Source organism: Scyliorhinus canicula, chromosome 8 (genome assembly GCF_902713615.1).
Source record: "Scyliorhinus canicula chromosome 8, sScyCan1.1, whole genome shotgun sequence".
Classification (NCBI taxonomy): domain Eukaryota; kingdom Metazoa; phylum Chordata; class Chondrichthyes; order Carcharhiniformes; family Scyliorhinidae; genus Scyliorhinus; species Scyliorhinus canicula.
Window position 1 is genome coordinate 168,724,115 of NC_052153.1, and position 15,446 is coordinate 168,739,560.

At 49.1% G+C, this 15,446-nt stretch overlaps 1 pseudogene; it reads right to left on the reverse strand.

Annotated features, from left to right (window-relative positions):
* Nucleotides 1-3,327: 3,327 nt before the first annotated feature.
* LOC119970686 overlaps nucleotides 3,328-15,446 on the reverse strand; it is a 216,920-nt pseudogene continuing 204,801 nt past the window's right edge.

Here is a 15,446-nt window from a genome sequence, read left to right on the forward strand (position 1 = left end):
GGTTGAACTGGAAGCTAAATGCGGCTTCTCTCATCAGACAGGCCTTGGCGAGAAGAGTGCACCAATCAGGAGCCCGGATGAGGGGTAGACAATTGGGGTTGGACATCTGCTTGGGCAGAGGCCTCCATTGGGAAAAAGCAACCAGGTCACCAGAGTATAAGTAGTAACTTAATGAGCCACTTAAGTGTCTCAATTAGCCCAAGGATGGACGGGCTGCCAGAAACCTAGCCAGTCGGCAATAAAATACCAGTGGAAGTGGGTAGGGAATGAGCCCCCCAGCCCCCACCATGCCACCTGAGTTTGTGCCCACTCCCCTTCCCCAGGCCTGCTGACCTGCTTTCAACGGTGACAGCATAAGATTGCAGCGAACATGCTTCAGAAAACTTTCCACAGTAAGGTAAGAGAAAATAAAACCCATTCCTCCTTAGCTTCCCTCATGTAGCTCTGAACAAACTGGCAATGGAGCGACACTATCAGAGCCTCTGGTATAGGCCTCCAGACTACTCTTGCTCTGGCATGGGAAAGGTCTGAGAAAGAAAGTTGGGGAAATAAAGCACTAAACGTAAAAGTAATTTTAAAATTTTATTGACAGATTTTCAATGATAACAGTTTTCGATGAGAAATACAAGAAAGAACTGCAAGTCTGAAAAATATGCATCACGTTTTCACAGGTATAATATTATGTCTAAATCGACATTGGCAATATGATGCTTGACCATTGCACACTCTAACCTGTCTTTCCTATCATTTTATTTAAAGGCATCCCTTTTAAAAGCCTTCCTGCTGCTCCAATCATGACAATAAAATAAATAACAAACTCTCATCTCAGAAGATAAGCCTATAATGATATACTTTAGATTGACCTACATTCCAGCGGTTACTCGTAGTTCTTGCTGCAAATCATTTTATCATGGTTTACTGAAAACAGCCAAAGCTGGATCATCTTTCAAAAGAATGATCTCCCTCAGCTGTCCCACAAAGAAATACTCCTAAGTGGCATCCTGCATTCCACACCTATTACTCATCATGTCCCCAGGTGAAAGCCACAACATGTGCTGCAAGCCACCACAGGGTTGAAGTTGAAAATAGTTGATGAGGCAAATCATGAAGCAGTGGTTATACGATGCTAGGAACTAAGAGAGAAACTTAATGGGAGCAGTGATCATAACAGTATTAATTAAAATAGACAAAAAAGGATGAGAAATTCAAGTGTTCAGTGCTAATTTTTCACGCCGCAATGGGCTTACTAAGGCCCCAAGAACGTGGAGGAAAAAAGCATGCACAGTTTCCCACCTGGAGCTCCGCTGCTGCCTGCTTGAGCCTGCAGTGCAAGATTGGTATGCCCTGAGGAGGCCAGTCTTGGGACTGTTTGTTGCTTAGTTGAATGTGGAACTGAGAGGAGCACTTACCTTCTCAACCTGACTTCTGAGCTACCCCGCTGTCAATTCTTTTGGCGTTCAATCCAACTCCCAAGCCTGGTTGTGGGAGTGGAGTAGCCTAATAGAAATAATTGACTTATGTCCTGTACAGAAGAATGAAAAAGGTGCAGGAATATTGGGAAGCAGCACCATCAGTCTCGACTGAGCTTTACAGGAAGTTGAAAGTTATTGAAAAAAGATACATTTAAAATCAAGAGGGAACATGTTTCTTGGAAGCAATAGAAATAATTAGATCCACTTGAGGGAGGATATGAGGTTAATATTGCTGATAGACGGAGACCAACTAAGGCCAGAGTCGGGGTGAATGAAGTCCAGATCTGCTAATGCCGAGTTTGAACCGAACCGATGAACACATTACAATATGGAAATATCACAGAAATTTCTTGTCAAGGATTAACATCAGTGTGTATCATTCCTCAGGTGCACCGATTTCAACTCCTTAGCCCCAATACTTTACCGACTTCCAGAAAGGTAAGGTTCTTAGACAACTGTATGAAGGATGGAGTTGGGCATTAGTTATTTCACATTCCTGTAACAGTTAATTCCTTGGTGCTCAAGATCCCAGGTTTAATCCCAGGTCTGGGTCACTGTCCGTGCGGAGTTTGCACATTCTCTCCGTGTTTGCGTGGGCTTCGCCCCGACAACCCAAAAGATGTGCCGGGTAGGTGTATTGGTCATGCTAAATTGCCTCTTAATTGGAAAAAATGAATTAGGTACTCTAAATTTTAAAAAATAGTTCCTTCGTGCTTGTAGCCATCTGGGATGGCCACTTACAAAGGGAAACATGGCCACTTAGAAAGGGAAGTATGGCCACTTGCAAAGAATCACGGGAAATATGGCCAATGCAGGATCCAGAAGAACTCAGAGCTTAAGTGTATCTTGGCTACTCGATAACCAGACACTAGCAAAAACATCAGCCGATTTACCTTCTAATGGCCCATTTCCCCAGAACAAAAGACTTATACTCAGGTATCAGATACAGATACAGACTCATCGGCACCACTCCCTTCACCCAGGAAGCCCAAACAGCCACGGTCAATGACCGCTCAGGACATGCCCAGCCATCAAGGCACCCGCCCCTTTATTGGCTAAAATCGAAGGCAGTAATCGAAGCCTGCCGAATTATTGGGTCCAAAGCTAGGGACCACCTAAAAGAGCGCGACCCCCCCCCCCCCCCGAAGGATAAAAAGAGACACTGCCATGTGTGGGTCTCTCTTGGCCCCGGCGCTCAGTCTCTCTTGGCCCCGACCTACGCCTAAAACCGAGTGCAGCATCACGACCAGAGGACAAGTTCAAGACCAACGATCGCTACCAGACGGATGAGCCCAGCAGAAACGAAGTCACTTCTCCAGGCCCAGCCACGCACGATCCGAACAAAGGCCTTGTTCTTCTGCATAAAGCCGGGTGCCTGAAGTTAAGTACAGGTTGTTGTATTATTAGGTGTAATTCAGCTTGTAGTGTTTTGTGTTGCATTTCTAAGTAATTCTTGTGTGTAAATAAACTATCATTGAACTTGAACTAACTAACTGGTTGTTGGGTCTTTGATCGATATCCGGTAAAACCTTGTGGTGGTATCATTTGATACCTGGCGACTCTGAAAAGCAATATCATCATTAATAACTGTCATATCAGTATCCAGTTAAAAAGAGCAACATTATTGGCGTCTCCAGTGCGAATTGGCAACATGCTTCAACAGAGTAATCCCAGCTCATTAATATTGACATTTTAACATTTGTACTACTGTGACTTGTGTGATGGTTAATATAAGTGAGGGGCATTAACATTGTTTGTGTCATTATTATTGATTCTTTTTAGTTGCATTTTACAATTGATCAGTTAATTGTTCCATTGAAATGTAATTTCATGATAACTTGCAAGGCATCCTTTTCAAGTTTGGACATTGTTCCTTTTTAAGTTTTGAATCCACGCCTGAATCAATTATCATTGTGTTCATGCCTGTTTACCCCTGCAACAAATAAAGACGTGAAGACGGTTAAATTAATGATTAATAATACTGATAACCTGTTGGCAAAGAAGTAAGGAAAGATCTGTTTCCATTAAATGTAATTATCTTTCAGATTTACACAATCTCTACCGTGTTACTACATAAGCAAAGTCAGTTTTATCTGTTGCAGTGCACCAGACAGATTTCCCTTTAGGCATATCGCTCCTTTGGCATCCATTAGGTGGAACAGGTCAGATGTCTACCACTTGTTTGATGAAGAAAATTGCCGTTAGCAAACTAAGATAAAGATATAGGCACAGCAAACACTTGTGAAAGCAGTGATGTCAGTTATCAGAGCCTTGGAATTTGCTGATTATGAAAGAACATTCACTTACATACTACCCACAGCTCTTAGCTTAAGATGCATGCACAATATCAATCATCAGCAAGTATACAAAGAAACATTACTCTCAACATAGAGATTCGGTTAACAGCCTTTCAGGTGTTGAAACGTTGCCACACATACTCCTTCCCTACAACACAATCTTATACTTTGCAGGAGCTATTATGAGATTTTTAAAAAAAATTTCAGAGCTGCTGCCTCTTGCATAGTAAGTTCACAAAGCAAATGTATGGTTTTCCAATATCAAGTAACTTTTATAGCTTAAGACAAAGCAACTGGATACCACAATGTATGTTTTATGAGCTTGCAGTCGCAGCCTCAGCTCCCGGGGGCTGGAAATTGAGGGTGTGCTCCATATCCTTTTCTTTGTGGGGAGTGTTCCTGCGATATTCTTACATACATCCCCGGTGGGCAAAGCTGCATGCCATAAGTGCACATGCATAAGATTTCTTCTCGCATTTAAATTAATGAACCCAGATCTCAACTTTTCTATCGGCGCAAGCCTAGTTTGTTCGGGGGGGAAATGGTGATAAATGACAGTGAAAGATTAAAAAGGCAAAAATGCAAATGCTGGAAAACTAAAATAAAAGTAGAAACTGATGTAAATCTTTAGCTAAACAAGAAATATTTGAACAGTGAAACAATAGAAACGGTTTATGTTTTATACATGTTTTGTTCCTGTACAGATGTTTGACACATTCAGATACACTGCACCTTGCCGTTCTTTTCTGGGGTCTTCACTATTCAATAGAAGATCTTGACTTTCTGGTGAGGGAGACTGTGACCACTTAAAATTAGAACATAAGAACCTGAGAAATAAGACCGTTTTGCCTGGTCTGGAGGGTGTTAGCTATGTGGAGAGGCTGAAGAGACTTGGTCTGTTTTTATTAGAAAGACGGAGGTTGTGGGGTGACCTGATAGAGGCCTACAAGATTATGAGGGCATGGAAAGAGTGGATGGGAAGACACTCTTTCCCAAGGTGGAGGGCTCAGTCACCAGGGGCATAGGTTTAAGGTCTGTGGGGCAAAGTTTAGAAGAGACGTGTGAGACAGGTTTTTTTACGCAGTGGGTGGTGACTGCCTGGAACGCGTTGCCAGGGGAAGTTGTGGAATCAGATACATTAACGGCGTTCAAAAGGCATCTTGACAAACACATGAATAAGATGGGTACAGAGGGATAAGGCACAAGGAAGTGCTGAGGGTTTTGGCAAAGGTTGGTATCATGACCGGTACAGACTTGGAGGGCCGAAGGGCCTGTTCCATAGAACAAAGAACATTACAGCGCAGTACAGGCCCTTCGGCCCTCGATATTGCGCCGTCCTGTGAAACCCCTCTAAAGCCCATCTACACTATTCCCTTATCGTCCATATGTCTATCCAATGACCATTTGAATGCCCTTAGTGTTGGCGAGTCCACTACTGTTGCAGGCAGGGCATTCCACACCCTTACTACTCTTTGAGTAAAGAACCTACCTCTGACATCTGTCCTATATCTATCTCCCCTCAATTTAAAGCTATGTCCCCTCGTGCTAGACATCACCATCCGAGGAAAAAGACTCTCACTGTCCACCCTATCTAATCCTCTGATCATCTCGTATGCCTCAATTAAGTCACCACTTAACCTTCTTCTCTCTGACGAAAACAGCCTCAAGTCCCTCAGCCTTTCCTCATAAGATCTTCCCTCCATACCAGGCAACATCCTGGTAAATCTCCTCTGCACCTTTCCAATGCTTCCACATCCTTCCTATAATGCGGCGACCAGAACTGCAGGCAATACTCCAAATGCAGCCGCACCAGAGTTTTGTACAACTGCAACATGACCTCATGGCTCCAAAACTCAATTCCTCTACAAATAAAAGCTGACACACCGTACGCCTTCTTAACAACCCTCTCAACCTGGGTGGCAACTTTCAGGGATCTATGTACATGGACACCGAGATCTCTCTGCTCATCCACACTACCAAGAATCTTACCATTAGCCCAGTACTCTGTCTTCCTGTTATTCCTTCCAAAATTAATTAACTCACACTTTTCTGCATTGAACTCCATTTGCCACCTCTCAGCCAGGCGCTGCAGCTTATCTATGTCCCTCTGTAACTTGTAACATCCTTCCGCACTGTCCACTACTCCACCGACTTTAGTGTCATCTGCAAATTTACTCACCCATGCTTCTACGCCCTCCTCCAGGTCATTTATAAAAATGAAAAACAGCAGTGGCCCCAAAACAGATCCTTGTGGTACACCACTAGTAACTGGACTCCAGTCTGAACATTTACCATCAACCACAACCCTTTGTCTTCTTCCAGCTAGCCAATTTCTGATCCAAACTGCTAAATCACCCTGAATCCCATGCCTCTGCAATATTTTCTGCAATAGCCTACCATGGGGAACCTTATCAAACGCTTTACTGAAATCCATATACACCACATCAACTGCTTTACCCTCATCCACCTGTTTGGTCACCTTCTCAAAGAACTCAATAAGGTTTGTGAGGCACGACCTACCCTTCACAAAACCATGTTGACTATCTCTAGTTCCTGTGCAGTATTGTTCTTTGTTCTTTGTTGATTGACCGTCAAGCCTGCCCCTTAATTCAAAATGATCTTGGACGATTTTCTGCCTTATAGAAACCCTACAATGCAGAAGGCCCATCAAGTCTGCACCGACCCTCTGAAAGAGCACCCTATTTAGGCCCGCAGCCCCACCCTATTCCGGTAACCTCAGGTAACCTATGGATGTTAAGGGGCAATTTAGCATGGCCAATGCACCCAACCTGCACATCCTTGGACTGTGGGAGGAAACTGGTGCACCCGGAGGAAACCAATGCAGACACGGGAAGAATGTGCAAACTCCACACATATGGTCACCCATGGCCAGAATTGATCCCAGGTCTCTGGTGATGTGAGGCAGCAGTGCTAACCACTGTGCCGCCAAGCCGTACCTTTCTCGCCCAGTCAATGCCACTTGCGCGCCCATTTCACATATCCCTTGATTACTTGAGAGACTAAACTATGTCTCATCTCAGCCTTAAATACTTTGAACGATGGAGCTTTCCCAACATTTTGGGAAACAAAATTCCAAAGATTCACAATCCTTAGAGTGAAGAAATGTCACCTTATCTCTGTCCTAAATCTCATCACCCTGTGACTGTGTCCCTGTGTTCTAGATTTGACATATTGAAACACCACAACTTGGAATTTCCCCTCCAAGTCACTCATCATCCTGACATAGAAATATATCGCTGTTGCTTCACTGTCACTGGGTCAAAATCCTGCAACTCCCTACCAAACTGCATTGTGAGTGTTCAATACCACACGCCTGCACTGGTTCAAGAAGGCAGCTTACCACCACCTTCTCAAGGGCAATTCGGGATGGGCAATAAGTTTGGAATTGATTTATTGTCACGTGTGCCGAGGTACAGTATTGTTTTGCGTACAGTCCAGATAGATCGTTCCATGCATAAAAAAACATAGAACATATGACAAATACACAATGTTAATACATAGACACAGATATCAGTGAAGCATACGGAGTGTAGAGATCTCAGTAGAGAAGATGCATGGAGAGATCAGTTCATTCCATAAGAGGATCGGTCAGGAGTCTGGTAACAGCAGGGAAGACGCTGTTTTTGAACCTGTTAGTGCATGTTCTCAGACTTTTGTACCTCCTGCCTGATGGAAGATGTTGGAAGAGAGAATAACGGGTGGGAGGGGTCTTTGTTTATGCTGTCTGCCTTCCCTCGGCGGTGGGAGGTGTAGACAGAGTCAATGGATGGGAGACGGTTGCACGTGATGGACTGGGCTTTGTTCACGACTCTCTGTAGTTGCTTCCGTTCTTGACCAAGCAGTTGAGATTTACGACAGAGATAAGGAGACCTTTCTTCACGCAAAGGATTGTGAATCTTTGGAATTCTGTATCCCAAAAGGTTGGGAAAGCTCCATTGTTGAATGCAGCCAGGTAGGATGCTTTCTGTGGTGCATTTGTAAAAATTAGTGTTAGTCAATATGGACATGCCAAATTTCCTTAGTTTCCTGAGGAAGTATAGGCGCTGTTGTGCTTTCTTGGTCATAGCATCGACATGGGTGGACCAGGACAAATTGTTGGTGATGGGCACCTACGAATTTGAAGCTGTCAGCCATATCCACCTTGGCACCATTGATGCAGACAGCGGTGTGTACGATGCTTCGCTTCCTAAAGTCAATGACCAGCTCCTTAGTTTTGCTGACATTGTGGGCTAGATTCTTGTCATTGCACCATCCCACTAGGTTCTCTATCTTCCTCCTGTACTGTGATTCATCATCGTTCAAGATCTGACCCACTATGGTCATGCCATCTGCTGATCTAGCCAGTGGTGCCCACATCTTGGAAATTAATAAAAAAAGATTCCCCAGCCAGGGGAAATGCCACTCAGTGTCTACCTTGTCAAGACCCTTCACAATCTTGTATGTTTCAACAAGATCACTTCTCATTTTTCTGAATCCTGGAGAGCATAGACTCATTTTACTCAGCCTCTCATTCCAGGAACCAATCTAGTGAACCCTTGCTTTATTGCATACAAGGCAACTGGTTCCTTCCTTAGAAATGGTGACTTAATTGTAGTCAGACACCTTGGCCGGGATTCTCCAAAATGTTAAGGGTTATGCAAAATGCAAAGTGTTAAGGGCCAGCGTCAAAACCGCGCGAGTGACGCCGGCGTCAATGGGCTTCCAGGCCCTGTTATTCTTCCCGTCCTTGAGGGCTAGAACGGCGCCAGAGTGCTGTGCGCTGCTCTGGCACTGAAAGCCGGCCCGCAATGGCCGGCACAGGTCCGCGCATGCGCGCCACAGCCGGCGCGGGACCGCACATGTACGCCACGGCCGTCTCTGCACTAGCCCGTGGGCAACATGGCGGAGCCCTACAGGGGCCTGGCGCGGAGGAACATAGGCCCCATTGGAATTAACGCACCCGCCAGTCGGTTGCCCCCGATCGCGGGCCTGGTCATCGTGAAGGCCCCCCCTCGGAGTCGGCTCCCCCCACCTCCCCACCAGGACGGACCCCGCAGCCAGAATGCTGAGGTCACGCCAGGTAGGACCATACGCAAACGACGCCGGCAGAACTCGGTGGGCACTCGGCCCGTCGAGCGTGCAGAATCGGCACGGCGACCGCACCAGCCCGATTCACCGGTCACCGGAGAATCAGCATCCCGGCGTCAGAGCGGCATGGCGGGATTTGCGTGTCCCCCCCCCATCGATTCTTCAACCCGGCACACGCTTGGCGAATCCTGACCCATAAATTTTGTATTTTAATTTACATGCAGTAAAGTCCAACGTGCGTTTTGCCTTCCTAATTGCTTGCAGTACCTCCATGCTAATTTTCTGTAATAATGTACCCCAGTCTCTATTTGAAAATTTCATGATTTTTAAAAATATTCTGCTTTGCTATTCTTACAACCAAAGTGAATAACCTCACACTTCCCTGCACTATAATCTATCTACCACCTTGTTGCCCACTCACTTAAACTTGCTACATCCCTTTACAGCCTCTGTCTCCTCGTAGCTTTTAGTCTCATTCAACTTTGTATCACCAGCAAACCTAGAACCATAGAAAAGTTACAGCACAGAAGGAGGTCATTCGGCCCATCATGTCCATGCCAGCCGAGGACACCCAGGTGCCTTTTCTAATCCCACCTCCCTGCACCCGATCCATAGCCCTGTAGTTTACAGCACTTAAGGTGCAAATGCAGGAGCTTTTTAAAAGAATTTAGAGTCTCTACCTCCACCACCAACTCAGGCAACGAATTCCAGATTCCTACTATCCTCTGCATAAAAACTTTCTTCCCCATGTTCCCTCTACACCTTCTGCCTCTATCTTGAATCTATGTCCCCCGGAGATACATTACTTTTTGTTTCTTTATCTGAGTCATTAAGTTATCATGTAACAGAGAGTTGGTGTGAAATTTGGTTCCAGAGTGCCACTGGAATTGGAGCTTTGACATTTGTAGCAAAGCCCACCTAGCTTTTCGTGCTGAGAAAGACACTTGTGTGGGCACCACCTGCGTCTGCCAGGAACACCTGAACTGGTGATTGATGAGACCATCAATTCACGCGACACGTGGTTAGAAGTGAACAGTGGTTTTAATTGTCTTACAACAGAGCCTGCCTGTGACACGATGAACTCCAGATGAACTGGCAGGCAGGCCCTCAGCATCAACCTTTATACTTCCGGTTAGGGGGAGGAGTCGTGGGTGGAGCCAAGGGTGGAGCCCAGTACAAACTCCCGTACACTCCCAGTGCATCTCCCCCTAGTGGCAGAGCAGCGCAACTGCTCGTGTGCCGAGCTTACAGAGACATAGTACAACATGTGTAATACAGTGTGAATTACGCTACTGTGATTCACCACAGTGATGTTACTCAGTCCTGATTTAATGTTCCATTTGGAAACCTGGACCACACAGGTCCATTCAACGCATTTGCTTGTCACTCACCAGAGAACATGCGTTCAATTGCATGTCGGGCCCAGCAGGAGCTTATTGAAAACTCCAGGCACCCAACATGTAGGTAAGTCATTTGCAAATAACTATTGCGAAGGCTCTGGACGTGCAGTGGAGTGTTGATTTGGGAGGGTAAGTTCCTGGATTTGGCAGGGAATGCAACTGTATCCTCACCGGGAGGCCAGAGGTTTGTTGACCTGTCCACACAAAGGTTGCAACATGTATGGTGGCTGAGTTTGCAGTGCCTTTGGGTCCGCAACTTGAAAGGAGCAGAGGCTGTGGAGAGAACTGTCTCGATACCATGCCCTCTGCCAAGACTCCTCAGAGCTCCTTGACAACGACAGAAGGCTGTCTAGCAGGTCAGCAAATACACTGAGTATCTCCGTCAGCAGTTTGTTCTGCCATCAATTGAGTCTGCTGTTGCACCAATATCCAGTGAGCTCACAGCATGCTGATCCCAACTTTACACTTTTACTTATTCCCTCATGGGATGTGGGCACTGTTGGCAAGGGCAACAATTGCTGCTCGTCCCTCATAGCCCGTGAACTGAGTGATCTGCACCACCATTTCACACAGTTAAGAGTCCGCCATATTGATGTGGGTCTGGGTCACATGTAGGCCAGACCAGGTAAAAGAAAACTCCATCTGTTTCACTAATGCTCTTAAAGGGAGGGAATCTGCCATTCTTACCTGATCTGGCCTCCACATGACTCCAGATCAACAGCAATGGGCCCAGCAAACCACTCAAATAAATGCTGGCCCAGCCTTACATCCCCTGAATGAATCAGAAAAACATAAGATGAATTAACCATTACAAGTGCTAGAGTGTAATGGGCTAGAATGGGCAGCACGGTAGCATGGTGGTTAGCACAATTGCTTCACAGCTCTGGGGTCCCAGGTTCGATTCCCAGCTTGGGTCACTGTCTCTGCGGAGTCTGCACGTTCTCCCCGTGTGTGCGTGGGTTTCCTCCGGGTGCTCCGGTTTCCTCCCACAGTCCAAAGATGTGCAGGTTAGGTGGATTGGCCATGCTAAATTGCCCTTCGTGTCCAAAAGTGCCCTTAGTGTTGGGTGGGGTCACTGGGTTATGGGGATAGGGTGGAGGTGTTGACCTTGGGCAGGGTGCTCTTTCCAAGAGCTGGTGCAGACTTGATGGGCCGAATGGCCTCCTTCTGCACTGTAAATTCTATAATTCTATGATTATCAAAACACCGAATTGGTTCAGATATCCATCAAACTATATTTGAGGGAATTATGGGTTGGTTCCGATACAAGTGCAGCTATCTGCTGGAAGTGCCAGATGGAAGAATTGACATCATTCACACACCACTCAACTCAGACATTTTGCTAAATTTATCTTGCATTAATAATTTAGCTTTTCGTGGTGCACCAGTATTTCAGATTCTCAGGAAAACTGTTCCAGTGAGTTTGTTTCTGATAGAACTGCAGCGGTTCAAGAAGGCAGCTTACTACCCCTCAGGGCAATGAGGGATGGGCGACAAATGCCAACCTTTACAGGGATGCCCACATCCCATGCAAAAATAATAATAAATAATAAACCTTCAGTTTTGCTGCTTCCCCCTGCACAAGTATGCATTCTGCATTTGACTCTTTCTGTAAAGCAAATTTACTGTGCCCGAGGCACACAACGATGTTCCTGGAGACCTGGATCAGAGGTTTGGGGTGAGGATGGAAACAACTGTGCTGCAAAGCATCCTGTGATGTGTCCAGACAGCTTAAATACTGTCCAAAGCTGGAAATGGTGGAGGGGGATTGAGGCAGAGTGAGTTGAGGGTGGTTCACAAAGTAGTCACAGACCCAGCGCTCTGGCCCCCGTGGAGAGATGCAATGGTCTTATTACAACTTGACCCCCAAACTGTGCCAGTATCTGAACGGACTGCTGATACCTGCCGTATTGTGATGATCTACCTATGCCCCCTCCCCCAACAGGACAAGACCGCTCACAACACTCGTTAGCGGAACAAGACTGGAGGGGGTTCGCCCATCCTGCACCCCCTCACCACGTTTGAGCAGAGGGCACTGGACCTTGTTGGGGGATCTGCCACCCGAGAGATCGCGCAATGCGAGGTTGGCGGAGCTGCAACAAGTGAGACAACCCTGCATGACAAACAACCCCCCTCCCCCATCCTCTGTCCCTTCACACACCCTGCCCACTTGGACACCTCCTCCTTCCTCTGTCCCTTCACACACCCTGCCCACTGGAACACCTCCCCCATCCTCTGTCCCTTCACACACCCTGCCCACTGGAACACCTCCCCCATCCTCTGTCCCTTCACACACCCTGCCCACTGGAACACCTCCCCCATCCTCTGACCCTTCACACAACCTGCCCACTTGGACACCTCCCCCATCCTCTGTCCCTTCACACACCCTGCCCACTGGAACACCTCCCCCATCCTCTGTCCCTTCACACACCCTGCCCACTGGAACCTCCCCCATCCTCTGTCCCTTCACACACCCTGCCCACTGGAACACCTCCCCCATCCTCTGTCCCTTCACACACCCTGCCCACTGGAACACCTTCCACATCCTCTGTCCCTTCACACACCCTGCCCACTGGAACACCTCCCCCATCCTCTGTCCCTTCACACACCCTGCCCACTGGAACACCTTCCCCATCCTCTGTCCCTTCACACACCCTGCCCACTTGATCACCTCCCCCATCCTCTGTCCCTTCATACACCCTGCCCACTTGGACACCACCCCCATCCTCTGTCCCTTCACACACCCTGTCCACTGGAACACCTCCCCCATCCTCTGTCCCTTCACACACCCTGCCCACTGGAACACCTCCCCCATCCTCTGTCCCTTCACAACCTGCCCACTGGGACCGTCCAGCGCCCGGCCGAGCGTCTCTAAATAACACGTTTCATTCTCTTCCCTAGGACGTGATGCCGAACGACCAGGGCCGTCTGCCTCCAGGCGGACACAGGCATCTGCCCCCACCTCATCCAGGGCCGCACAACAGAGGGTGCCCGATCAGCGGGGAGTCCCATCCTCCCCAACCGAATCTGTGGAGCAGGTCGCCCAGAGAGCGGCGAGAGAGCAAGAGAGAGAAATGGCCCGCGAATGCCCCGCGGCCTCTCAGCGGGCCGATGACATAGAGGAGGCATCCACCCAAGACGACCTCGAGCTTGCGGCATAGCTATCTCCCACACCATCCACCATCCCAGAGACACTCACCCCGGTTGGCCTATTTAGTGATGAGGCTCCTGGGTCACAGTCTGGGTCGCACATCACAGCTGAGCAGGTACAGCAGGTGGAGGTCGGAGCAGCCGAGGGCCCGGACTGGTGGAGGGCAGGCCAGGCCCAGCATCCAGCTGGCTCCCAGACGTTTTCCGAGTTCCTGGAGTTTCTCAACCCACTCAATGCACAGCCGATGCATCAAGAAACCCAGGGACACAATGACGGGATGAGAGCTGTCTTCCGGACTCTGCAGACGCTGTTAGAGGAGTCGGACCGCGTCCACGAGCAGGGAGTGGTGCCGCTCATGGCAGCAAACCAGTCCGACACCGCACGGATGGCATCCGCGGTGGAGGCAATGGGTCAGATTATGCAAGGCGTTGGGCTTAATGTGCACGCGTCATCCTCAGCCCTGGACAGGGTTGCCCTCTCACAGGCAGCCAGAGCCAACACGACATTGCCGGCGCGCTGCGGGCCTTGACCGAGTCTCAGCAGGTCATGGCCCAGTCGCAGCACGCCATGGCACAGTCACGGCAGTCGATGGCACAGTCCCAGCAGTCAGTCGCGGAGAGCATCAACCGCCTGACAAATGTACTGGATGGCGTCGTGCACTCACAGGTTGAGATCGCACAGTCCCTGGCGGGAATGTCTAACTCCCTGGACTCCGTCTCTGCAAACCTTCGGATCCTGGTGGATACCGTTGCAGGCCTCCAGGACTGGCAGCGCCAGGTGTCGGTGGCGCGACGGGGCAGCTCACCGCTCGCACCTCTGTCCCAAAGTGAGGCCCGGGGGCCACCGGGCTCCCCGAGGGAGGAGGAGGTTTCGGGGCCCGTTCCATTAACTCCATCACGGGACGTCCCGGAATTCTCGGCCTCCCCCCGTCCCATCCCTGGTGCATCGGGTGGGCAGCAGGCAGAGCAGGGTGGCACAATGTCACCCGAGACGCCTGCAGAGCAGCCTGGCCCATCAAGGCCGGGTCGCCCCAGGAAACGCTTGCCGAAGGAGAAACGAGTCGAAGGGGGCGATTCGCAGCAGTCCTCCTCCACTCCTGCTGTATCATCTGGGGAATCACTTAGACGTAGTGGTAGGGCCCGTAAGGCAACAAAGAGAGACACTGAGTAAGTTGGCACGGGTGAAGGGCACAGTTTAGTTGTAGGGACTAGGGCACCTGCAAATTATTGTTAACATTAAACGCACTGTTCCACCATACTTGTAATACTGTGTGATTGTTCCACAGCCACAGGAATCGTGATAGTGACCGAGTGTCGCTGGGGTTGACGAGTGGTGAAACTTCGGTGCCGGGTGTTTAGTCCCTGCCCCTCCCCCCACCCCCTCCCACAGCTAGCCCACGCGGGCACGTGATGGAGTGTCCGTGACGAACTCAGCGGCCACCAAGGTGGATGGTTCAGCTATTGCCATGGGTCAGACTCTCTCTAACGATTCTGAGCTCACAGCTCTTCGCAGAGCGGGCTGTCATCATTCCACATGGCACTGATCACACCCGCTGACACAATCATCAATGTTGTGCCATACCGTCTGGACCCAGTGGTAAGGGTGATATCGAAGTGGAGCAGTGTACACTGAGAGGGGGTGGGGGGGGGGTTGTGGTGGTGGAAGTTGTGTGTTGACCCTCTGCACGACTAGCGATGCAGGTGGTGGTTTGGTGTTCAGCGGGGACGTCACATGCGACGTGTGAACCGTGCTGCCACCAAGGCGTCGCATGCCCACCGTCCTCGCCGGGTCCGTCGTGCCGCCTCCTGGACATCACCAGCACCTGGGTCGTGTCTGCGTGCTGCGCCCGCCACTCCGCCAGCCTCCTCCTTCTCCTCCTCCTCCTCCTCTGTGCTGGCACCACTACCACTGGCTGTCCCTCCGCCTCCTGCAGCAGGTCATCTCCCCTCTGCATCGCGATGTTGTGCAGTGCACAGCAGACCACAACAATGCGAGCGACCCTGTCGGGCTGGTACTGCAGGGCCCCTCCAGAGTGGTC